This window comes from Acomys minous (genome assembly GCF_964271855.1).
Source record: "Acomys minous genome assembly, chromosome: 9".
Classification (NCBI taxonomy): domain Eukaryota; kingdom Metazoa; phylum Chordata; class Mammalia; order Rodentia; family Muridae; genus Acomys; species Acomys minous.
In genome coordinates, this window is record NC_140490.1 from 6,292,954 (window position 1) to 6,319,793 (window position 26,840).

The 26,840-nt window shown below is 38.5% G+C and overlaps 1 protein-coding gene across 3 annotated transcripts in view; it reads right to left on the minus strand.

The window, feature by feature from the left end:
* Positions 1–26,840, minus strand: part of ADK (adenosine kinase) — a 390,229-nt gene that overhangs the window by 243,266 nt on the left and 120,123 nt on the right. The window lies entirely within an intron of this gene.

Genomic DNA, 26,840 nt, shown 5'->3' on the forward strand with positions numbered 1-26,840 from the left:
GACGGGGAGTGATAGCTAAAGTGTTGGGCATCATGTTTTCTGTATTTATGTACCCACGCATAGGTGTCTATACCTGAGTGCAAGTCTTATGCACAAGTACAAAGACCTGAAGGCAGCATTAATCACTCTCTACATGATTTTTGGAGGCAAGGTATCCCATTGAACCTAGAGCTTGGTGACTGAGCTCGAGGGACTGATGCGAAAGCCCGAGGGATCCATCCAGTCTATCCCTCATTATAGCTGGGATGACAGTACCTGTCCTCTATGTTTTTATGTAAGTGCTGAGGATTGAACGCAGGTCCTCATGCATGCATAGGAAGGACTTTACTGAATAACCGTCTCTTCAGCCTTGAGAATTCTTCTGTAGGTGAAAAAATACTACCAACTTATAATGGTCATGGTTGCTCTTACGTATCTATAATAGAAAAAGCCATGGAATTACAACTGTTGAATGGAATAACTATATGGTGTGTCAGCTATGCCTATATTAAGTTCTTAAATTTTAGGAAATAAAGTTAAACAATATTTCATTTTATTTAGGTGAGGAAGTGTCACCAAAAGGTACCAGAGAGGAATGTTACTTGGCAGTAACTCTATATTCTCACATTCTTTGTGTTTCATATCTTGAAAATATACACACAGCAGCAACTGAGTCAAACATGCCGGTCATGAATTACATATTTCTGAACTACAGGGAGATATAAACAGTTATCAAATCAAGTTATGAGAAAATGCAGCCAAGTAAATAGTGATTATTGTTACTTATGTGATGAGGAACCTATGAGTGGGATATGCAGATATAGTAGAAATTTTGTAGAAACCTATGTGACCAGCAAAAGAACACATACTAAAATAGACAGTGAGATAAAGAAAAGCCACAAAAGTAACTGTAGTGTATACAATACAATGCACCAAATATATCCGCATTGGTATAAGAACTGTAAAACTAAATGTGTCTGAAACCTAAGACATTGTGTTGCCTGTATATTCGTCACATAGTATCAAGGAAAAGAACTTCAATTCTGCATAATACCATAGCACCATAAGGTAAGTATATATTCATATATTAAGTGTGTAATATCGTCCTGGCTAATTTTTGTGTCAGCTTGGCACAGGTTGCAGGGATTTAGGAAGAGTGAACCTTTAATTGAGGAAATGCTCCCACCAGCCTGGCCTATAGGAAAGCCTGTGGTGCGTTTTCTTGAGAAAGCGGCACTACTTCATGGCCTCTGCTTCAGTTCCCACCGCCAATTCCTGCCTTGATTTCCTTCAGTGAAGGACTGGGAACAGAGTTGTAAGCCGCAGTAAACCATTGCCTCCCCAAGTTGCTTATGGTCATGGTCTGTATTACAGCAACAGAAACCCTAAGTAACACAGAAATGAAGATAACTAGATGAACAATCAACTGGATTAATACCACAATCACTACAAAATGTCTTATGGATGTGTTTCCTGAAACTGAAGGCTTGCTTTGCTTACTTGTTTGAGACTATGTAGCCCTTGGCTGGCCTGGGTTCCTTAAAAAAGAAACATTTTTTAAAAAGAAGTATTTCTGAGCTGATGTTTCAATGTTGCGTATAATTGTATTATTCAATATCTAGGGAAACAGGCAACAGTATCCGTTAAATAAGTATGCTCTGCATGAGTCTGACAGCCACTTTACGCATTCAAATGTTAGATTAGCAATGAGCATGCTATGTAGATACTGATGACATTCTGACAGTAGACTGAGGGAAAGCAAATCTCTGACAAGCAGTGAATCCGCAGCCTGGCTGCCAGTGTCACATGTGTTCCTACCGAATTTCCATTTCTGTTTTTATTGCTTTCTAGACTCTACTCTGATTGCCTAATCTGTCAATCTTTACACATAGATAATAGATACACACTGAGAGGCATGCATCTTAGGTCTTCCAGAATTTGTTTACATTCACTATATCAAAGCAAATACTACATGTGCCTTATTTTTATATGATTATTTTCTAACAGTTTTGAGTAGTACACTCAAAAGTTTCCCAACCCCCCGCACCCCCTCCAAGAAAAACCACAATGTGTCCAATCAAACCTCTGTGTGTGCGTACAGAAAAGAGGGAAATATTTCATATATTCTAGGCTTATATCAAACTTGCTATGGGGCCAAAGATGACCTTAAATTGTTTTATTTTTTTAACATAGTGTGTGAGCATGTGTGCAAGTTTGTGCGTGCACGTGTATAGGTGTGTGAATGCCAGGATGCATGTGTGAAAGTCAAAAGATAACTTGGGAGTGTCTGTTCTCTCCTACCATGTGGGAGATCACATTCAGGTCACTGGGCTTCAGCAGCAAAAAACCTTCAGACACCAAGCAAATTGGCTCAACCAAATCTTGAATTTCTCATCAACTTGGTTCCATCTCCCTAATGTTGGGATTGCAGGTATGTATCATGATACCATTTTAATAACAAACGCTAGTGAACACAGGTGTTCACATGTTAGGCAAACACCTACCAAATGAGCTACACTGCCAGGAATAGGAGATGCTTTTTGAAAATAAAAAGCCACAATATGCAGAAACTGCAATGGCATAGCACTTATCCATCCAAGGTTATAAAACAATGCAAGGAAGTGTTTTCCCTCATAACAGAAACAATGGAAAACCATTCCATAGATACATGGACATAATTCCTTAGATTTTAAGGTTGCTGCTGACTTTCACATGAACTCTGGTGCCCTATATTTGACCACGTCCCCTGGATGGGGAGGCCCGGTGGCACTCAGGGGAAGGACAGTAGGCTTACCAAGAAGAGACTTTATACCCTATAATCACACACTGGGGGAGGAGGTCCCCCTCAGTCACAGTTATAGGGGAAGGGAGTAAGGGGAAAATGGGAGGGAGAGAGGAATGGGAGGATAGAAGGGATGGGATAATAATTGAGTTGTAATATGAATGAATTAATAAGTAAATAAATTTTAAAAATAAGATGGTTGGGGAAAAAACAAAAGATTGTTGCGGTTCTTTTGAGATAAGGCTGGCCCGAATCTCCCTGGAATTGAGGATGGCCTTCAACTTCACACAACCACACAAAAGGCTCTTTTTTCTTATCAACGGAGCTGAAAACTATAATTATGTTAAATGAATATAAATCAATAGTCTATCTTTTTAAAATCAAGATAAAAGCAGTTTATAGATCTAACACAGTACTATCAACTCAAATACTTGAAGTTGTCGGATATCTAGGTGAAAGATGGCCCTTCAAGATGGAAGAGAATTTCATCAACTGGCTCAAAAATAAAGTGAAATAAAGAGCAGCGCAGACAAGGCTATGCCGTGGCTTCCTTCAGGGCACACGCATTACAAAGGGAAGAGCAAGTCAGCGCTGAGACAGTAAAGAAGCCTCTTCTTTAATAAATCACTTCTTCAGGAAAAGAAGTCGCCTGCAAGATCTGTGAAAGTGATTTATCTCTAGGTGAATAAAATGAACGGCCATTGATCTTGAACCCGGGGAGTGTTTCGTCTACCAGTTACAAATACATCTCTGTGGAATATCATGGGTGGTCTCACGTGCTGAGTAATTTATTTGTGCATTTAAGATTTAGGGCTTACTTTTAAATTTTACACTCAGAGCTAAAACTTCAGTAGGCAGTTAACTTGCTCTTTATTTGGTCATCTTGTTATGGGCTTTATTCAAGCTGCATCCTAGACTCGAAAGAACAAGGTCTGCCTGCAATGACACCCCAGTGAGAAGGCCATGCTCAAAACGCGATGAGTGAATTCCACACAAATCAGCTAGAGGAGGGACAGAATGATGTAGGCAAATAAGACTAAAATTTGATAATGAGTTTGGTGATAACAAAGACTTCAATTAGCAGTGAAGAATTCTGAAGAAACCAGTTTCTTCAATTCAGTACATTAATGAGTTACTATGGGAACAAAATCAATTTTACTTCTGTTTGTCATCCTAGAATTCAGGCTAGGGATTAGTTCAGTGGTAAAATGCTCCCCTAGTGCACAAAGGTCCTGGTCAGCCCACATGACCACCAGGTTTCTGGGGCACAAGCACAGATGTCTATAAAGGGGCTAAAAACTCTTGAACAAAGAGTTCCCAGAATGTATTTTGACCCAATTAATTTTGTGGTTTTAATGCCCTTACCTAGCTGAAAACTTTTTAAAATTATGTCTCATGGGATTATCCCGCCGAAAAGAAAGAACAAAATTATACAAACATATGAATAAATATGACTTACTTAATCACCAAATAATATTTTCATATTCTCGATAATTCCAAACAAGGCTGAATTTTCAGAAATGCCTTGACTTAACTTTTGCTAGTGATTATATATTCTGTATCTACCGTCCTCCATAAGAGTCTAGGAAATGAAGATTGTCTTGGTGCTAACCACAGCTCTATATAAAGCTCACTATATATTTCATATACATTCTTATTTGTGTATGTGAATGTTCTGTGATATTTTAAGCTCCATAGAATCACCCGTTCTGTCTCTCCAGTTTCCCCAGCCCTGGTGTACTTAGAAGACCCTATTTTTAAAAACTGTTTAGAAGTATTATGCACATCACCTTGTGAGGTTTGCCTTGTCTCCATTCCGTGTTCTGCTTGGAGATTCACGGAAAGTGTTGCCAGCACCAGCTTTCCTCTTTACAAAGTTCTGCCGTACCATACTGTATAGATCTAGCACAGTTTGTTTATTCACCTGTTGAAGTTTTTCTGGATTGTTTCCAGTGTGTGGAGAGATTAAAATAAAAATGTCACAAATATTTGTATAACAGATTTTTACATGAACATAAATTTTCCACTTCTATGGTAAATATTCGGGGACATAATTGGTGAGTCACATAGAAAATGTTTAAGTTTACAGTAAACAAACTGTTTACCAGAGGGGTTCTATCATTTTACATTCCCACCATCAATTTATGAGAAAGGGTCTACATTCTCGCTAGCATTTACTACACAATAAATGATAAAGGTTTTATGCTTGTTTTATTTTTTTCAGAGAGGATGTCACAGTGCAGCCCAGGTTGGCCTGGAGCTTAGTATATAGTCTATGTAACTCAAATCCATGGCAATATTTCTGCCTTAGAGTCCCGAGTACTACAATTATAGCTATGACCAACTCCAGACGGATTTGCTTGTGAGTAAATTTTTATTTTAGGTATTTTAAAAATGTATGCAATAATATCTTGCTGTAGCTTTAATTTGTACACCTTTAACTACTAATAGTAAAAATATTTTAAGTGGTATAAGCTACCTTATATATCTTTTTATCAATGAACATTTTAAAAGTATTATCTAAAAATAGAATATACAATATATACAAGCACACAGTTGGTAAACTTTTTAAAAGGTAATTACAAAGTGTAACAACAGGGATAAATATGTAAGAAGACAATAAAGTAAAAAAGTAGAGAAAAATGATAAAATATAGGAACGTTAATTTACAAAGAAGATAACGTTACAGGGGTGACTTGATTAAAGCAATTTAGTATGACACCCCGAAAGGTAAAAAATTCCACATCATAAATAGCATTGTCAGTACCCCTCCAATATCCTATGCACTTATGGATCTGCCCTTAGCTAGTGGAACAATGCTCCCTAAATTGTTGCCGCTACTATGTGCCTCATGACACCAGGGGAATGAACAGGCCACTGGAGAGAAGTAAACAACCAAAAAGAAAAAATAAACTGAACCCTCCCACAGTTGAAGCTAATGAAGGCTGCAATCATAGCTGCTGGACAAACATGATGACCTGAGTGTGGATGCCTGTACCCATGTAGATATGTCAGTAACTGTCAACAACTGGGAAGAGTAGGTAGACCGCACGCAGGGTCCCTGCACCTCACTGAACGAGCACCCTAGTTTGTCAGTATCCAGAAACACAAACTCCATGTTCATAGGCCCTAAAAGGTAAGTTACTATAATTGCTCAGCTAACCTGACATAGTGCTAAACTCCCTTCTAAATATCTGTTTACAGCCATGGAACTGGTCAGAGAAGCCCTTCTTTCTTGAGACTAGCAGTGAAGACAGAGGCTTAAGCTGTTCTAAGAAGAGTGTTGATAATAAATGATGGCTGAGGATCAAGCCACAAATGAGACATTTCTACCACTGCAGTAAGGCTCAGGGAACAGGACAGTCAGCGGCACTGAAGGAACAAAATGATGGGACCAAGTGACCATGCTCCAAAAATATGAACTAAAACAAATCTTCCTCCTTGCAAGGTCATTATCTCAGGTGCATAGGCATGGAAACAAAGAGCTGACTGACACAAATCTAAAACTACTTTTGAAAAAATTAGGTGGTTCGATTATAATGGAATTAACCATACATTCCCAGGTTGACTTAGAAATCGCACTCCCAGGGAAATGAAACTTTATGTTAACACAAAGATGCATAAACAAATGTTTACAGGAACTTTATCCATAATTGCTCCAAGTTGGAAACAATCCAAATACTGCTCTAGGGAGGATGGAGACACAGTAAACTATACATCGCGATAATGGGAAACACTCAGCTATAAAAGCCAAACAAAGCAAAGCTTTGTCTACTGACATGGGACAAAGTGCATGACTGTAAGGTACATTTTTATCACAGGCAGGAGGCCATATTCAAAGACCATACACGCATGATTTCAAGTCCGTGTGTGTGTGTGTGTGTGTGTGTGTGTGAGAGAGAGAGAGAGGGGGGGGGGGGTACTCAGGCTGGAGAGAACTGAACTGGCATGTTACAAAGGAGAAAATAATGACAGTGAGCCAAAATAAAAGGAAGAGTTAAGTGTTTAATCACTCACTGTCACAGGAAACTAAGAGTTAATCTGGGGGAAGTTTCTGCTAGCTTTCTGTGCCACCCTGTGGGCACCTAGCTCCAGGGTCAAGTGTACCTACACAGGCATTGGGACTGTGGTATGCCAAGACCATACAACAAAGGGCTCCTGTTGTTTTCTGGACCTGAGAGTCTGGTAAAGTCTACAAAGGTTAGAATTTTGACAAGAAAAATACAAAGTAAAAAAAAAAAAAAAGGACATCAGCAACTCCAAGCTTCCTCCTCCCTTCTGTCCATGGGTGAGGTCTTGAGAGAGGTACATGAGGAAAGTATTCAAAGGCTCAGGATGAAAAGGTATTCCGTGCCTGGAACTGAGACGTGAAGAGCAGCATGGCTGAGTCTGTGACGATCACTTGCTCTAGAGACTGCAAAGGGAGCGTGCGTGTGTGCATGCACTGAATCTGGGGTGGAGAGAGCGCAGCCTTCTCCTGAAGCCTCCCAGGTGAAACTTTTGAAATGCCTATAATGGATGAGGCTTGAAGGAAAAACAAAATACAAAAAACGGATCACACAGAAATATCAGGCACTGTGCCGATGGCTTAGTTGGTAAAGTGTTTTCCCGTGTGTCTCAGTTAGGGCTGGTAATAAAACACCATGACCAAAAGCAACTTTAGGAGAAACGGGTTTACAACTCTCACAACAAAAAGAAGTCAGTCAGGGCAGAACCCTGGGGGCTGGGGGGTGAGAGGGGGGATGGGGGGCGGGAACTTAAACAAAAGCCAGACAGAACACTGCTGATTGGCTTGCTGTCCAAGGCCTTGCTCAGCTGTCTTCTTCTCCTGCCCAGGACCACCTGCCTGGGGTGAAACCACCCACAAAGAGCTGGCTCCTCTCACAGCACTCTTAGAAAATGCCCACAGGCAAGTCTCATGGACAAACAAGACAAAACAACAACAAAACCACAGACCAAAACTAACCAGATGAAGCCTAGGCATCTCAGTGAACTTCTTCACAGCTAGAGTAGGCCTTCTGAAGCTGTGGCTTTTACACTTGGCTGTCAAATATATATATTTTCATCTTTGGTTTTTGACAATAGGCTTTTTTTTTTAAAGGAAAATAGATCAAATTTACAAAATACGATAGATTAAAACAGCATAATCAACTGTGGAGTTGAGTTCTCAGAAATGCAGCAACCTTTGGGCACAGCCTTCCACTCCCCTGATTACCAACACTGACTCACAAAACAGGACAAACCCGCAAAAGTCTAAGATTGCTATTGTTCATTTTTCTCCTAGTGACCAGTAATCTAAACATTCACTTTGGTAAGAAGTTTTTAATAGAATGGAACATCTGGTTTATGTTACATGAGAGACAGGAAAATTCTTCCTCTGACCAGATTATTAATGTGTGTGCCTCTGATGGCATTGTACTTTTCACTCGTGGCCCTACACTAGCTCTCTAAACTGCATCATATCCCCTGATGTAATACATTTTCCTGTTAACTGCACAGAACTGTAAATACCATCATTTTAATGTGACATGCTGGTATTTCTTTTTTAAAACCACAAATATATTTCTTACTCTCAATCACAAATTTAAGTTTTCCTTACATTCCCAGATCAGTAGGTATTTTTCTTTCAGGACAGCTGAATAAAATGAAAGACCTCCATTTTTTTTTTTATTTCATTTTATTTGTTACTTGTTTTGTTTTTTCAAGACAGGGTCTCTCGGTGTAACCTTGGCTGTCTTGAACATGCTCTGTAGACCAGGCTGGCCTGGAATTCCCTGAGAACCACCTGCCTCTGCCTCCCTGAGTGTTGGGATTGCAGTTGTGTGCCACCACACCTGGCGTCATCTCATTATTAATGAAGATTTTCCCAACTAACTCAGAATGTAACACTGAAAACAAACAAACCTTCCTTTCATAATATCCTTACTATTAAAACAATCTGATCTGGAGAAACATTATGAACTATTTCAACTATTTAAGAGAGATAGAAGAGATTCCATTTGCACTTGATTATTTTAAAATGACAGATTCGCATTACATCAACATCTGAGTCTCCAATCACTGTAAGAGAGGTCTACCTTCACTTTTAAATCCTTAAACTAAAACATACAGTCTTCATTCTGCTTCTGAGATTTATTTCTAAATGTATCCGACACCTCTGTATATTCTATTGCTAGAGAAAAACAATACATCCCATGAAGACAGTGACTTTTCTTTACCTTCAGCTTCTGTGGCTAAGCAATGTTCTACTCATTATTAACAGATCCTAACGTAAGAGACAAAGCACATTATTACGCATGAATTGCTCCCATCATGTCTTCAGTTCCTCTGCCCTGCCTGACTCCAAGAAGACCACATATGGTTAAGCTACTGGTGTCTTTCAGTTTCTACCATACATAAAACATGTGCGGATTTTTTTTTTTAATGTTGAAAATACTTCCATTAATAATTATAGCCTCAGAGGGGACCAGATGGCAATAAATTCCTGAGCAGATAGGGAAGCCGCTCATAAATTTACCTTTTTAGAGTCTACTCATCATAGTGCAGTTTTCTGTACTGTGCCATTAAAAATGCTAGTGATAGAAACTGAGCAAAGCCTGAAACTAAAAGACAAAACAATGTTAGCATCCTCATGACTATATGTACCTCTTATTTATTCAATGCTTACTATAAAGTATCAATGTGAGACCTGCTACACACACACACACACACACACACACAGAGAGAGAGAGAGAGAGAGAGAGAGAGAGAGAGAGAGAGAAACAAAACACCTGCTACACACACACACACACACACACACACACACAGAGAGAGAGAGAGAGAGAGAGAGAGAGAGAGAGAGAGAGAGAGAGAGAGAGAGAGAAACAAAACACCTAGATGTTTTGTCCTAAAGTTCCAATGTGGCTGACCTACTTAACAATCTGCTGTGTTTTCCCACTGAAGTGTTAGCACCCACAGTCCTGTACTAGAGAGGACTCTTTCATAGCCTGCTGGAATTCCTGCCGACGCATCAGGCAATTAAGAGTCCAATCTGTTTTCAGAGTGAAGTTTGGTTAATTTATTGGTCCTAGAAAATAGCCTGCTCTACCTAATCATTTCCTTTCACACAGGAAAATGCAAGTATAAATGTTTAATAGGATATTATTTTGTACGGATCACACTAATAAAGAGCACACTGCATAGGCTTTGAATTGCCAAGGACTCACCGAAACAATATGGTTATTTAATTCTAAAGAAATAAAACTACAAGATTATGAAGATAGGCTTTCACAGATGAAAAATGACTTGCCGAACCATCAATATAAACAACCTAAACCCATGACAACAGGACAAACATTAACCAAATTAAATTATCATCTGGCTACAGAATGGGTTCTTAAACCACTTAAAAGAATCAGACCTGTTTTGATATGAAACAATATCCAAAACGTATTATTCAGCCTGAAAAAGTGACCAAATTGTAATTAAAGAATGCTAATACATATTAAAAAATTGATTAATCCATCATTTTAAAGGACTGTTTTTGGAAGGATATATAAGAAACTTATTAAAGGGGAATGTCCCCCATAGGCCCGAAAATCATGTACTTTAATCCACTGGAACTATAAGCGGAGATAAAAATTTTGTGGGCAAATGTGTTTAATCACAACAATAGAAAGGCAATTAAAACAGACTCACATTTAATGAAAGGTGAATAAAATTATAGGAAAAAAACCCCACTTTTTTTTTTACCATAAACTCTTAAAATTTTTGAATTTTATCTTTACATACATTATTAGCCACTGTAAAACACAGTGTTTGAAATCATGACACATAATACTACATTGTTTTTATGGGATAAAGATCTGGGGGTGACTTAGTAGAACACTTATGGTTTAACTTACTTCTCTAGGCCAATAAGTTGGCACGGACTCCAGTCACCTAAAAGTTTGACTGGAGCTGGCTCACTCCTGTGCCATGGCATGCTGCTGTTGACTACTAGGTGACAGTTCTGCTCTTCCACATAAGGACCTCTTCACAGGATGAATAACACATGACCTGATTTCCTTGTTACCCACAAAATAATAATGTGAGGACAACAGTGGCTTCCTGCAACAACACACTATCCCTGCCACACATTCTCCTTCGTAGGATGGAGTCATAAAACCTATCCAGTATCCATGAACAATTATTCTCCATCCTATAAAGAAGCACATCAGAGAACTTGTTTAACAGGATCATAGTACATTTTAGAAAACACAAGTAAAATCATTTATAAAATCGAATTAAAAGATTCTGTGGAATTTTTGAATTGTCTTAAAGACAAGCACTTCTAGCAAGCATGTTAGAGAATAATAGACCTTTACTTATAAATTGACAACATACACCTCAATCAAACTTCACTGACATCTAAGATTAAACCATGCTATATGATTCGGGAAAATGGAACAAATAATACTGTGTTGCCAGAAAACTGATTCAAAGTAAATACAGTAACAACTTAAGGAATAACTTAAATTACTTTGTTATCTTTTTGACTTTGGCAGTTTTTTGTTTTTAAAACAGTCTTACTCTTAGACCACTCAAGGTGATTTTCCTGCATCAGTCCTGAGATACTAAGATTACAAGTCTGAGCCACCATTCCTGGGTAAAGTAACTTTGGGAAGACCTGCAAGTATCCACCTAGAGCTACTTTAAAACTAGCCCTCTCTAGTAAAATTTAAAAGCATATCACGTAAGTATGTATGTATGTACGTAGGTATGTATGCATGTATACATACATGTACATATATTCATGTAGAACATCAGATACAAACTAATTATGGTGGCAGTGATGTGTCCATGGGACATCCTTGGATTACAATTACACAGAATTGATATCTTCACTTCACTTACAATACACAAAAAAAGAAAACCTGTACACAAGAAGAGCAAGCAAATGGCACAGAGTCATGCGCAGAAGGAAGTTTCCTAAACACCTCAAAAGAGAGGGCTATCAGAACTTGGTAAAACCTAGGAAGACTACTGTAGCCAGTTCACATTCCACGATTTGAAATACTCCTCTTTCATTATTTCCCAGAGGTTGAATTTGGTAAGCTACATGCCACAGAATTACTATAAAACACAGAGCAAAATGTCTTCCTTAAAATTACACTTAAAAGAAAAGACACTATGTAATAACAAACTTACATATAACAACACAAAGTCAAACAATAATTTTTATTTGTGGCCTTACAGCATGTTTGCTATAATTTGTCTTAAAAATTTTACGGAATGCCAAAAATACAGGTAGGCAAGAGTGATGTTTAAGTCATCTTCAACTTCTTAGATGTCATTCTGAATAAACTGTAAAGGAGTCCAACAGCAAAATGGCTTCTCTACCCAGAGTGCTGCATCTTCAAAAGCAGGAGGGTCTCTGTGAGCGTGAGGCCATGCTGGACTGTTATTGAATTCCAGCCTGGGCACACTACCACAGTTACAACAACAATGATGCTAATAACTTAGGAAATGAAGGCATGAGGGTCACCTGAGCCCAAGTGTTTGGGGCCAGTTTTAACAATACAGTAAAACCCAATGTCTAAAATACATAATAATTAAATGTAATCAGTGAATATAACTTAGAATTGGAAATTTTACATTTCATTTTGAATTATGTATCTTTATTGTTTTGCAGATCTTTGAAAACTATTGAGGCCTCTCTTGGCTGAGATGGGCTTGACTCAAGGATTAAGGAGTTTGGTGATTGCTGAGACACTGGCTGTCAAGTTCTTTATCTCATGTTGATGAGGAATAAACATGCAGATAAAGAAAATTAAAGAAAAGTGAGAAATCAGGAAAAAGTGAGAGAGACTCTTCAAAGTAGAAGAGATCCCAAGATAGGAAACAAAACAAAACAAAACAAAAAGACAAAAACAACAAGAAACTAGTGAGGGTTTGAATAGGATTTGGGCAGAAACTGATCAAAGATTGAGGTATTTTCCACTGAGACTGGTTGGTGATCTGGGCATACAGTAGAATGTGTTAAACAGGATCCACATGCACTTGTGCATGGCTCTCTGGAACCCCCTGGCAGATGACCATGTGTTGTTTTTGTGCTGACCACTCACTTAGAAGGGTGGCTATACATTAAAACCCCCTCTGGACATTTTTACTTGCTTTGTTATCTCCTGACCTTGGTTAATCTTTACCAGGTCACAACCTTGGCTGGTATTCTGCTGGGCATTAAACTATGACAAGCCTACAGTCTTACCATGGACCTTTCCCATTATGGCTTCCGGGGGCTAAGTTCTCCCTCATTTGGGAGAACAGTTTTAGAACAGTCTTTTACATAATACCCAAGAGACTAAACCAGAGCAGGATGGAGTCATGCATGCTACTGCCAAGCAATCAAATATAGGTCAATTTCCAAAAACTTGGAGGAGGCAAGCAGAATATTCGAGCCTCCTTCAGTCAGTGCAGTAAGTCCCCACTGCCCTAACCCTCAAGGATGCCCATCTGAAACAAGCAGTCTTTTCACTGCTGCTTCTGCTTTCCCCAGCACTTCTGTCTACAACAATGACCTCCTCTAATTACTACACTGAACAGCGCTTACTGTGATTTATAGGACGAAACTTCGCTTGATTCTAGAATTACAAAATAGGGCTGTCCTAGTCAGGGTAATAATTGCTCTGCTGCAACACCATGACTAAAGTAAGCTGGGGGGAAAAGGGGTTATCTTGCTAACTCTTCCATATTGTAGTCCATCACTGAGGGAAGTCAGAGCAGGAACTCAATCCGGTCAGAAGCCTGTATCCAGGAGCTGACATGGAGGTCACAGAGGAGGGCTGCTTACTTGGTTTGCTCAGCCTGCATTCTCATAGAACCCAGGACTGTTGGCCCAGGGTGAGTACCATCTACAAAGGGCGGGGCCCTCCCACGTCAATAACTAATTATGAAAATGCTCTACAGGTTTGTCTACACTGCCCGATCTCCAGTAGGTACGCATTCAATTAAAGTTTCTACCCTAACCCTAACCCAATAATCCCTAACCTAACATAAAACTGGCCAGCACATTAGCTAATCATGATGGTTCTATTTTAGGCACTTGTCAACTACTTGGGTGATAAATCCATGTTTCAGGAAAACCAGTTGTTCTCTGAATCAGAATGGTCACCATGGGCACACAGTGCTGGAACTGTGTGCAAAGGGTTAGGAGGTATGACAGAGTTGGAGGTGTGTCACCAGGCAGTTTTGAGGCTTCAAAGGCCTCCCATCATCTTTACAGGCTCTTTGCTTCTTGTCTGTGGAAAAGGATATGAGAGCTCAGCACGTTTGGCTGCTGCCATGCTCTCTGCCATGATGGTGACGGACTCCTGTCCCACTGGACTTGCAAGGGCCGATTAAATGCTTCCTTCTTGTAAGTATCCTTGGTAACAGAGTTCTATCACAACCATAGAAAAGTAACTAAGATGCCAGGACACCTGGCAAGACTGTGTATTAAAAATAAATGGGACAGCCAAAAATTTTAAGCTAAACTCATTGAAATCCTGTCTTTTGATTATGCAGTTTTTGTTGTTCCTCATGTTTGATATTTGAGAGAGGCTCTTGCTACATAGGAAGGCTAGCCTTGAAAAGCAAGCTTCTTGATTTTGACAACATGCCCAGGGCATTCTATGATGCTTGCTTAGCTTAATTGCTCATTAGAAAATATAAGAAATGTAACAAAAACTACTGAACACATACTCTGGAATTAAGACTGTGTTACAGAAGATAAACACTAAACTGCTTTGCATGCAATTACTAAGCAGTCGGCATTACATACTTATACTATTGGTTTTATTTTCACAAAGAAATGTAATATAACTTTCTATAAATCAAAACTAATTTGAAGGATATTGATTTTTAAAATAATTTGTTCATCAGTACGACAAGGAGTGTGTAACGTATATAACCTACAACTTAGTAGGAAAAATACCAAACACACCCAGGAACAAAGTCATTAATTTTTATTATTTTGTTTTTAGATAGTAACTTATCAGGGAACAACTCGTGGTGACTAATCAATAAATATCCCAACAGTAACAGATAGCAGCCTGTTTCCATGTCACTGTCTACAACAAGAATACAATTAAACAAATCAAATACCCCACGGTTTAAGAAAGGATTAGACATTTTGAACTTTGGAATGCTTAAATAATTATGATAGAACACTTTAGGGCTGAGTGCTCTATTCTGAAATTTGGGGAGAATTTTTTAGATGAATAGTTGTTTAAAATATTTAAATTTGGGGTACTGTGTTCCATAACAGCCGTTATCTCTGCATCACAGCCTTTTGACTAAGATTAAATGCAGTACCCCGTCTGCTCTTATCACTTTAATATACATATCATCACCCAATTGCCAGACTTAAAATTCAATTAAAGTTAAATAACTGCCAGGTACACTTTTTCTATGCAATGACAACTGCTACAATTCATTGAACTCTCATGTCTAAGCACTGGGCTAGGTGTACTGGTTATGATGACAGGATTCAAATTTAACACACCCTGTGCAGTCAGAAACTCTGACATAAGCATTGTTTATAACAGTCTTCACTAGGTGATCAGATTCTATAAGACTCACATCTCTGATTATTATTGAACTAGATTACAATATGTATGCTTTGCAGTACTAATAGTCATTTTGGTCTCCATAATCAACATATAAATTATTGATGAAATGGAAAAACATTTGAAACTACGCTCTTCCTGTCTCTCATTAGAAAACAGGCTTCAAAGGGAAAAATAATAAAATATAATAAAGTAAAATACATTGGAATTGGACAAAACAATAAAACAGAAGAAAAAGCTCCAGAGAAGGCACAGAATTAGGAGCCCACTTGTTTGCATACTCGGGAAGCCATAATATGTACACAATGACCTGGTGCAGACCAATACAGGCCCTGTACATGTCTGCCCAGTCTCCGTGAGTTCATATATACTTTGATCATCATCATCATCATCATCATCATCATCATCATCATCATCGGTTTTTCAAGACATGATTTCTCTGAGTAGCCATGGCTACCCTGGACACATTTTGTAGGCCAGACTAGCCTCAAAGTAACAGAGATTGGCCTGCTCTGTCTCCCCAAGAACGCGGACTAAAGGCGGGAGCAGCCATGCCTGGATTGCTTTATTTTAATTTAGAAGGGCTTGTTTTCTTGGTGTCTTCCATCCCCTCCAGCTCTTACATTCACTCTGCCTCTTTTTCTGCAGGGTTTCTGGGACTTGAAGGGCTAAGATTTTATTGAGGTGGAGGGACTTGATACAGACATCCTCTTTAGGGCTGAGCGTTCTAGGGTCTCTCACTCTTTGTGGGTTTCTGCATTAGTTCCAGTTTGTGACAGGAGGGAACTTCACTGATGGTGGCTGAACATGAGTACGGTCTATGAGTACAGCAGAATTCATTAGGAATCATTTTATTGCTACATTTTATTCTTTGTTAAAAACGAAACAACAGATATTTGTACCCACAGGCCTTGCACCACCATTGCACTAGCATATTTTGAAGGCAGGACACTACCATAGACCTAAAGGTTTGTATTGGGCTTGGTGTTTGTATTTCTCTTTTGGTGGCAGTCAGAGTACTTCTTGTACCAAAGATGCTAAAACACAGGGGGTAAAATGCCTATGCAGGCACCAGCTTGCCTTCTCCATGCTCAGTGAGTTATGTAGGTGTTATCTTCAGCAACAGGGCCCTGCCATCAGTTTGTGGAAGGCAACGTACTGTCTTGGCAATGACTTGGGTTGCTTGGGGGTTGTCATGGGAACCCTTTGGCCAACAACTCTATTAGATGGAGCCTAACCCTGGTACTGGAAGCTTCATTTGGTGACAAAAGATGGGCAGTTGGGATTGTCTGCACCATTATTTAGAGATCATCTAGATCTTCGTATCTGTATATATTGTAGGAAGCTTCTGCCTCCCAAGATTTAGGGTGTTGTCTATTTCATTTCATTCAATTCCACCAAGCCTTTGCTGTCGTTCCTGTTGCTGACATCCAGCTTTCACCTGCGGTTGTCAGACAGGATGTAGCGCGTGAACTTCCATTTTCTTCTCTCTGGTGAAACTTGCTTTGTGTCCAAGTATGTGCTCAATTTTAGAGAAAGTTCCATGAGGTGCTGAGAGGAAGGTATAATCTTTTCCGTTTGGGTGCAATGTTCTGTTAATCTCTGTTATATACGTTTGGCTTATAACATCAGTTAGCTCCAACGATTCTCTGTTTAGTTTATGTCTGGATGATCAGTCCACAGAAGTCTCCTACTATCCACGTGTGAGAGTCAGCATGTGATTTAAGCCATGGTAGTGTTCTTTTCTGAGTCTCGGTGTCCCTCGTGTTTGGTGCACAGCTGTTAAAAGAATTGCAGTGTTCTCTTGTTGGATTTTTCTCCTTGATGACTATGATATTCTTCCCTGTCTCTTCTGATTAGTTTGGGTTCGACGTTTATTTTGTCAGATATTGAAATGGCTACACCAGCTTGCTCCTTGAGTCTATTTGTTTGCAGTATCTTTTTCCACCCTTTTAGCCTCAGATGATGTCTATCTTTGAGGATAAGAGGTTTTTCATGGATGCAGGAGAAGGATAAATACTATTTGAATCCGTTTGGGTACTTTGTGTCTTTTTATTGGGTTGTTGAGAGATCAGTGAGCAGTATTTATTGATTCCTGTTACTTTGTTGTTGTTGTTGTGGTGGTGGTGGTGGTGGTGGTGGTGGTGGTGTGTGTGTGTTTTGTCTTCTGATTTGCTGGTATGGAATTATTTATTCCCCGTGTTTTCTTGGGTGTGGTTAACCTCTTTAGGTTGGAGTTTTCCTTCTAGCACCTTCTGTAGGGCTATATTTCTAGATAGCCAATGCTTAAATTTTATTTTATCATAGAATGTCTTATTTTGTCCATCTATTGTTACTGATAGTTTTGCTGGGTATGTTAGTCTGTGCTGATAAACATCTGCCCAGGCTCTTGCTGGCCTTTGGAACATCCACTGGTGTCATTATAATTGGTCTACTTTTATATATTACTTGGTCTTTCCCCCTTGCAGCCTTTAGAAATCTTTCTTCATTCTGTACATTTAGTGTTTTATCACATGCCGAAGCAACTGTCTTTCTTGCCCGAGTCTTTTGGTGTTCCGTTTGCTGCTTTTACCTTAAGAAGCATCTCCTTCTTTAAGGTTAGGGAAATCTTCTGTGGTTTTGTTGAAAATACTTTCTGTACTTTGACCTGGGTTTCTTCTCCTTCTTCTTTTCCTATTATTCTTATTTTTGGTCTTTTCATAGTGTCTCAGATTTCCTGGATGTTTTGTGCCAGGAAAGGTATAGATGTGCAGTTACCCTAGCTGCTTGACTGGATTCAATAGCCTGTGGATTCCAGGGATTGCCTGCTGGCATTGGGCTCTGGGATAAAGCAATGAGTTGGAGGGAAGAGAGGTTAAAAGCGGAAGATCTGTGTTCTCCACTGGACATCGGGTTGGAGGGGGAAGGGAGGACGCAGCAGGTGTGGTACTGTAGAGCTGGGCACAAGGCTGGGGAACTGGGTTTGGAGACCAGGAGCAGCAAGGGAAGACCTTCAGTTAGCCCACCTGCTTCTCTGACTTAAATGAGACCCTTCCTTCCTTCCTTCCTCTCTTTTTCAAAGAAATTTTTTTCTTGAAAAACAGGGAAGGTAATAACTATACTTTACATATGAACTGGCAAAGACTATCTAGTTGACAACTTGTTTACCAACTGTCAAGAAAATGAAATGAGTTTAACATTTTAAAAGTAAAAAATTTATAATCCAAATTTGCTTTTTTTGTTTGTTTATTTTTATTTATTTATTTATTTTTTTATTACTTGCTTGCTTTAAGGCTTCTGAATTCAGGGTCCAGTGGTGGTGGCACAGGCCTTTAATCCAAGCACTCGGGAGGCAGAGGCAGGCACATCTCTGTGAGCTCGAGGCCAGCCTGGTCTATACAGCGAGTCCAGGACAGCCAAGGCCACACAGAGAAACCCTGTCTCGAAAAACAACAACAACAACAACAACAAAAGCTTCTGAATTCATATTCCAAAACAGAATGACAAGAAGTATGACCCACTGGTGACAAACAGAATGTCTATTCTACTCCATAGTAAAGCCCTCTGTTTTGCACTGAGGCGGCAGGGACACAAACTGACACAGTATCCATATGTAACGTCACATGTCGGGTGCCACCACCTGAAAGCCTGTAACAAGTGTGTATGTACCTTTCTGTTTCAAGGAACTGAGATGTGTTTTTACACCAGAAACTTTAGAATACAAAACAATAAGGTCTAAAGGGTGAAGCATGAATTTATTATTATTATTATTATTATTATTATTATTATTATTATTATTATTGGTTTTTTGAGGCATGGTCTCTCTGTGTTAGCCTTGGCTGTCCTGGATTCGCTTTGTAGACCAGGCTGGCCTCAAACTCACAGCGATCCGCCTGCCTCTGCCTCCTGAGTGCTGGGATTAAAGGCGTGCACCACCATGCCCGGCTGCATGAATGTTTTTTGAAAGGAAAAAGAGATGAAAAATAAAAGAAGGAGACGAAATACTAGTTATTTTAGATTAAATCTGACACAAAATAAAAGCATTTTCCAAGAAAAATCAGAAATGACAACTGATTTCATGATTTTAAATACTAAAATTTAACAACTCACTTGAACAAGAAAAAGGTCATTGAAGAAAGGAGTGTTAATTCGTACTGAAATATTTACAACTACAAGGAGAGCTCACTACTGGAATAGTCAGCTATATATTAGTAGGACTCATGCTACTTGACTTGGCACTGACAGGCACCTCCTCCTTGACAGGATCTGACAAGAGACCCTGTGTTGCATCACCATCTGCCACATTCTGCTCTGATATTTATAAATACAGTTGTGCTACTGACGCATCTAACAACTGCTACAGGTGTAAGGCATTAGAACAGAGAATTCTCTTTGATCATTCCAATGTCATTTTTTTTCTTTTAAAATGTAAGTAGTCTAGACTGGTCACAGATTCCCAGAGATTTGTCTTATAAAAACCTTCTTAGACTCTATACAGTTTTAGTAGGTGAAATAGGTTAAAAAAAAAAAAGTAGGCAGAAAAATTTTAACTTCTAAATGCAGGTACTCAAAGAAAAAGGCTAAATAATTTGAGATATCAGTGTTATGATTTTTAGTTCAACATTTCTATTTTATTCAAACAATTTTGAAAGTATAATGTTTTTAGACACTTGGTGTATATAGTGTTTAGAAAAAAATTTTAATTCTGAAGCTGGAACATCAGGTGATATCCTGTATTAAAACAAGAGGCAATTCTCTCAAAATTCAATTAAAGGCAAAATATGAAAGCTTATCTGAGAGATAAGAAACTAGAAGGTCAAAAAGTAACTACAAAACCAAGTCCCATCATTCCTCAGCCTCTTGGCTAAGGTGTTGAAGACTACAGCAGAAAACATAAGACACAAGTAAGAGACCTATCAAGTGCTCAACCTGACTGAGGAAAATTCAAATCCACACTGGCAGTTGTAAATAAGTAATTATGAAATAAAAGTTGTGAGTGTTTATTTCTACTACTGAAGAAAAATTGTGAAGAGGGGCCATTTGAGATGAACCTATAGGGATTTATTTAGTACTTTTGATGAAGTGATTCCCAGGATAGCAAAGACAGAAGTATAATTTTACCCAAAGATGTTTGCTAGCTGAGAAGGAAAATTTTACTACATATGAAAGATGGTAGTCACTAAAATAACATGAAAATTCTTATTTTTATTACTGAATTCTCATAAAAATCCACATAACCTCAATAGTGAAAGTTAACAGAGAGAAGAGCAGACCAATTTCAGTGATTATATGCAGATTATATTGTATTTTACAAAGAATAGGAAGGCAGTTAAAATAATTAATAAAATACCTAAAGTGCACACAAAAACCACTTAAGATAAAAAGTCAACAAATCAATTCATAGGAAATTTAAAAATATGTGAACTTATGTGATAACAAGAATACCTTAAAAGCAATAATCGGGCAAAAAGGCACCAAAGCGGGAAGGAAACCATTGTCCCTCAGAACATAGAAGAAATGGGGCCAGGCGTGGGGGCTCAAGCCTTTAATCCCAGCACTCCGGAAGCAGAGGCAGGCGGATCTCCGCATGGTCTACAAAGAGACCAGGGCTCTGTGTAACAGAGAAACCCTGCCTCAAAAACCAAAACTAAAAACAATAGGAAAAAAATTAACCTAGCTAGGCAGGATAGTTCAGGCTTGTGATCTCAGCATTCTGGAGGCAGAGGCAGGCAGATGAATCCAAGTTCAAGGCCAACTTTGACTACATATTGAGTCTCAAGCCAGCTAGGGTACCAGATGAGGACCTGTCTGGTAAGGAAAGGAAGAAGAAAGGGACGGGAGAGGAAAGATCAGTGACTCAGTGGAACAACGTATGTCAGTGCCACAGAAGCAAAATAACACACATCCTCATTAGAAGTGATGGTGACCGGATGGGAGCAGCTGACATATAACAAAAGTAATCAGAGAGAAAGACTGCCACATCTTAGCTGACTGGGGGAAAAAAAAATCACAGCTGAATTACCTTGAAGGTATCTGTGGATACTGGGCATAAATATTTTCATTTCACCATTTCATGTTTGTAAGCATACCAAAGCAGAAAATATTAATATGAGTTAGACATTTTATTTTGAATTCTGTGTCATTTACATCTTAACTTGATCATATAAGGAAAGTGTATTTACACACACACACAAAGAAAGCTACAAGAGAAAGTAACCATTCCTATAAAAAACAGATAGTAAAAAGAGTTTGCTACTAAGAGAGCCAGATGTGGCCCATGCCTTTTAGCCTAGCAACTTAGGAAACAGAGGCTGGCAGATCTCTGAGTTCTAGGCAGCCTTGCCTATCAATTTCCAGGACACCCAGGTCTGTAAGGCCTTGTCTCAAAATAAACAAACAACAAAGGACACTAGACAGCAGCCACAACCCATATTAATAAATATAGGGCTTTGGTTAAGGCAATTTCATAAGTAAATATAAAATGCCAGAATTATTGAGCTTTCGGAATGCATTTGCTCACAGGTATATTTATGCATAGCAGGAGAGGCAGGAGTGCTGAGTTAGGAGCTTGGTCTATATCTCAGGCTGACCTTGAACCCATGACCCCACTGTCTCAAACTCCTGAGACATCACAGACTGTTCTAAGCCTACTGTGCCAAAGAAGACCCTAGAGCTTCGGTGCTTCCTCCCCACTGCCCTTCTCGGGCTCGGAGGATATTATTCCTGTTCATTCAAATGAATGAGGACATGAGGCATTTGTGTCTGTGTCTGACTTGTTTCACTTAATGTAATGCTGCTTCCAATGACAGGGCTTCATTCTTTTAAGAAACGAATAGTACTCCATTGTGTAAATATATTCATTCATCCCCTGAGGGATAGCTGGGTTTACTCCACATTCTGGCTATTGTGTTGTGATAAAAACAATAGAGTGTAAAGGCTTTCCTAATACAACTTCATTTCACTATAGTCCCTTTTGTACTTTTAAACGGCTTAAAGGAGATAAGCATTACAAAGCTATATTAATGGGCGAACAATATGTAAAGATGTAATCATTAGCAGCAATTAAATAAGAGGATATGTTGGCGATGCAAAGGAAAAATGTTTATATACTACATATTCATGTTAGGCTGTTATAAGTTTAGGTTAATTCCGATTAAATGACACAGGAAAGGAAAAGGAAGAAGGGAGCCAAAACAATATGGTACCACAATTCAATTATATGCAAGCACTTTTATTTTAAGATAAAAATAAGAACTGGTACTTGCTGATGACTAAATTTTGGTATCTCTTCTACCCCTGCCAATTTATATGTATTACTAATAGGCATCCAGCTTGACTTGTCTGTAGCCATTTTGAGCGGCGATCCCCAGGCTATCCTTGAGTAACTCTGATAACTTTCCCCAGGATAGTATAAATAAAACAATTTGAATGGTATGTGGAGTTTTATGACTAAACCCTGGTCCCATTAAAGCCAAGAACTTACCGACATCTTTGAAATTATCCTGACATAAACCACATACTTTTCCACTCAGATTAAGTGATTTTGCATTGCCTGCTACATAAGCCACCCTCCTTTAGCTTAACTCACAGGGAACTTTGCTGACTCCGTGACCATGGGTCTGTACAAGGGTCCCCTCAATAGCCTGACTGCACTCTGCTTCTACATGTCTGTCTTTCTTTCCTTCTCCAGCACCTTGGGGTGGTTCCACATATGCTGGGCTTGGAAGCATATTGAATCAGTAATCTCCAACAATACAGAAACTGGCTATATATGAGAATAAGCCTTTAACAAGGTAGTTAAGCTAATGAGGTTATTATGGTGAACCCTAATCCACTCTGATATTAGCATTTACCGAGGGACACAGGACATAAGCATGCACAGTGACAGCCCAACCAACAAGCAAGAAAACAGCGACCACCTTCAGGACAAGAAGAATCCTCAACTAGCCTCCCGAACTGTGCTAAAATGACCTTACACTTCCTTTGTTAAAAAGCACACATTTAATTTTTTTTTCTTCCCAAGACAGAGTCTCTCTGTGTAGCCTTGGCTGTCCTGGACTTGCACTGTGGACCAGGATGGCCTTGAATTCACAGGAATCCACCCGCCTCTGCCTCCTGAGTGCTGGGATTAAAGGCATGCGCTACCACCGCCCAGCTTAATTTTTGATAATACAAATATACCATATTATACATCCTTGAAAATGTTTTAAAAGTATAACTACAACTAAAGTGATTTTAGTATCAGTCTATTATGATAACAAACAAAAAATGGGTGGTGGTGGAATATATAAGGTTTTATTTACCAGTGAGCAGACATACTAGAAAGATTACTTTGCAACTCTATAGAAAAATACCTGCTAGAAAAAAATCCTCCTAGGTGACTGCACACATCTTGAACTCAGGGCACAGCACATGCACTTTGAATGTAAACATTTGTTTCACAGTGTCCACCAGCCATGTTCTTCACATTTATGTATCTACCCTATAAAATGATTCACGCTCACACATGGCCTTTATTGTTTTAAGTGCTGAGCATACATGGCAGACGAACGCTCACTAACTGAGACATCTACTTCATCCGGCTCCCCAATGGAGGAGGAGGAAGTGGAGTGCCATCTTCTAGCCATGACATAGCTGCTCCACCGTGAACTCACAACAGATGTGATTACCTGCAGGAGACATGGACATGATCCAACCTGTCAAGATTCCATGGAAGAGGAAGAGGCTCAAAAGGGGTGGCCCCTCAATGAGAAAAAAATATGGAAGGAATTAAGATGGAAGAGAAAGGGGGGCAGGGAAAGTGACTGTGATCAAATTGCATTGCCTGCATGGATGAAAATGTCATAATCAATTTCACTACTATATTATAGACCAAAATAATTGTCTATCAGTTTAGAATATTCTGACTTCTAATGGCTGTTGTCTACATTAAAATTTTTATTCTCAAAAATTGGTATTTTTTTTTAAAGCACAGAGTTAATCAAAATTTATGGTGTCAAAACCAGAATTGAAACAAAGTTTTAACAAAGAGGTTAATAAAATTCTATTGCATTTCGATGTACTTTTCTGGAAGAAAAATTAATCTATAGGTTTGAAGCATTTTTATCACCTAAAAATGAAGCAAATACTTTTATTGTATGAGTTTCTGACATCTTTATATTCTGCTCAAATATCATCAAACACTTATAAAAAAGCGTGTAAATTTCTGCTACGAAGTAATTCTTTTCTTTCTTATGCTTAGCTTATTGTCAATAAACACTTTTTTTTTTTAAATCCCAATTGCCTTCTTTAGAAATAGGTCTTGTTGAGTAGCCCATGCTGGCTGGCCTTAAACTTGTAATCTTTTTGTCTTCAGTCTCCAAATTTGTTTATCTTTCAGGACCTGGGCATTGAGCACAAGGCCTTGTACAATGCTAGACAACACACTCTTCCACTCAAGCCACTGAGCCATAACCCAAATCCAAAGGCATGAAAATCATCTTCTGTGTCTTTCAAGATGAAAACTGTATTAAATATCATTTGAAAAAGATAAGAGGTGAATGGAAATACATATTTTTTTAATGTTTAAAAAACTGCCAAATGAAAAAACACCTCACACTGAAATTGTATGGTCTGATTAATTTTGGTCTGTGACAATATGTTCTGTGGAAATATTAACATCACAGGTAAGAAAAAATCAACTTTCTTTTTACATGTTCTATGCAGGATAGAGACAAAAAAAATGTTGCTTTTTGATAAATAAAAAGCGTGGAAAGGGGCTGGAAAGATGGCTCAGCAGATATGCGCGTTAAGCTACTCTCAGAGTACCGGGGGCCCTAGCTGGCTTTGAACTTCTGCTTCCCTTGCCTGACTCCGCCTCCTGAGTGTTGACATCACAAGATAAGCCATGCAGCTAGTGTAACTATGTTCAGGGAATTTTTAAAAAGTCTTTAAATACTAAGCCCAAACCCTCTAAGATTTAAAAATAAGATTTTTGTCATGTTTCCCAAGCTAAACTCAAATTCACCATGTAACGCAGGACGCCTTGAACTTATACTCCTTTTGTCTTGGGCCCTTGAGCAGCTGGTATTATGGGCCTGGACCAGTACATCGGATTTTGCTTCTTTTGTTATTTTTCTTGTTTTATCTCAAATGCTTCTGACCTAACTATGTCAATCATAATCAACAACAGAAATAAATTGACAGAGACTTTCTTAAGCCATTTCATAACATCTTAAAGGTTAATACTTACAGCTCTGGAAGTATGCAGAGTAATTAAAATTAAAATTTAAATCAAGCAAGAGTTAATAAAAAAGAAAGAGAAAAACGGAGAGAGGGAACTCTCTGGATTTTATTTCTTAATTTTTCATTTCTCCATTCCTTGAAGTTAATTAGAATTCAAAGAGAAAACATTAACCAACAAACAAACAAGAATGACCCTAGTCTATGAAAATTGAACTATGACTACAAAGAGTAAGATACTAAGTTGACTTCCAAATTGTAGCAATTAGCTTCTTCATACCAATTGGAGACTGAAAATTAACATTAAGGGGGCTGGAGAGATGGCTCAGCAGTTAGGAACACTGACTGCTCTTCCAGAGAACCCGGGTTCAATTCCCAACAGCCACATGGAAACTCACAACTGTATGTAACTCCAAGATCTCATACCCACAGACATACATGCAGGCAAAACACCAGTACACATAAAATAAAAATAAATTATTTTTTAAAAAAGAAAATTAACATTAACTCTTAACATTAAACTAGCTGTTGATTCAGATTATATTTCAAAGTGTGTTTATTCAACACCTACTAAAGACCTTGGATGTTTTTAAAGTATATAGATTCATATGTAAATAAATGTAATGAGGTGTGTGTACATAAGCACATAAAATATGCATAGATATTAACATATAAATAGAAAGATACATATATCTGGCCAATTATGACAGTTTGTGCCTTTAATCTAATGTGCATAACGTTGAGGCAGGTGGATCACTAAATTTGAAGTCAGCCTGGCCTAGATGGTGAATTCTAGGCCAGTCACAGCTACACAGTGAGACCTTATCTCAATATAAAAATAAACAATACATATATTTATATAACAAAGAATGTCAATATTCTGTAACAATATCCTTTCTATATATATCATATAAATTCATAAAGTTTTGGGTTTTCTGGAAATGAGGTTAGACTGTGTTTCCCCAGCCAGCCTCACATTCATATTCCTCTTTACAGGCATTAGCCTTTAAAATACCTGAATCACCTCTATAAAATAAAAAAATATTATTACAATAAGTAATTTAGTACTTGCAATTCTAGTGTTCTAAAAGCAAAAAAGGAAGATTGCCAGACGCCTGAGACCCAACTTGTCCACACAGTGAGCTTGAGGCCATCCAAGTCTACATAGCAAGACTCTGCCTTCAATTTACAGAGGTGAACATTGAGTCACTGAAGGACAGAGGGATGAATTTGGCAAAGCAACTCACATTATAAGCAAATAAAAAAATTTTTCACTTATAGAAGAAAAATTAGGGTTATATATGAAATAAGAA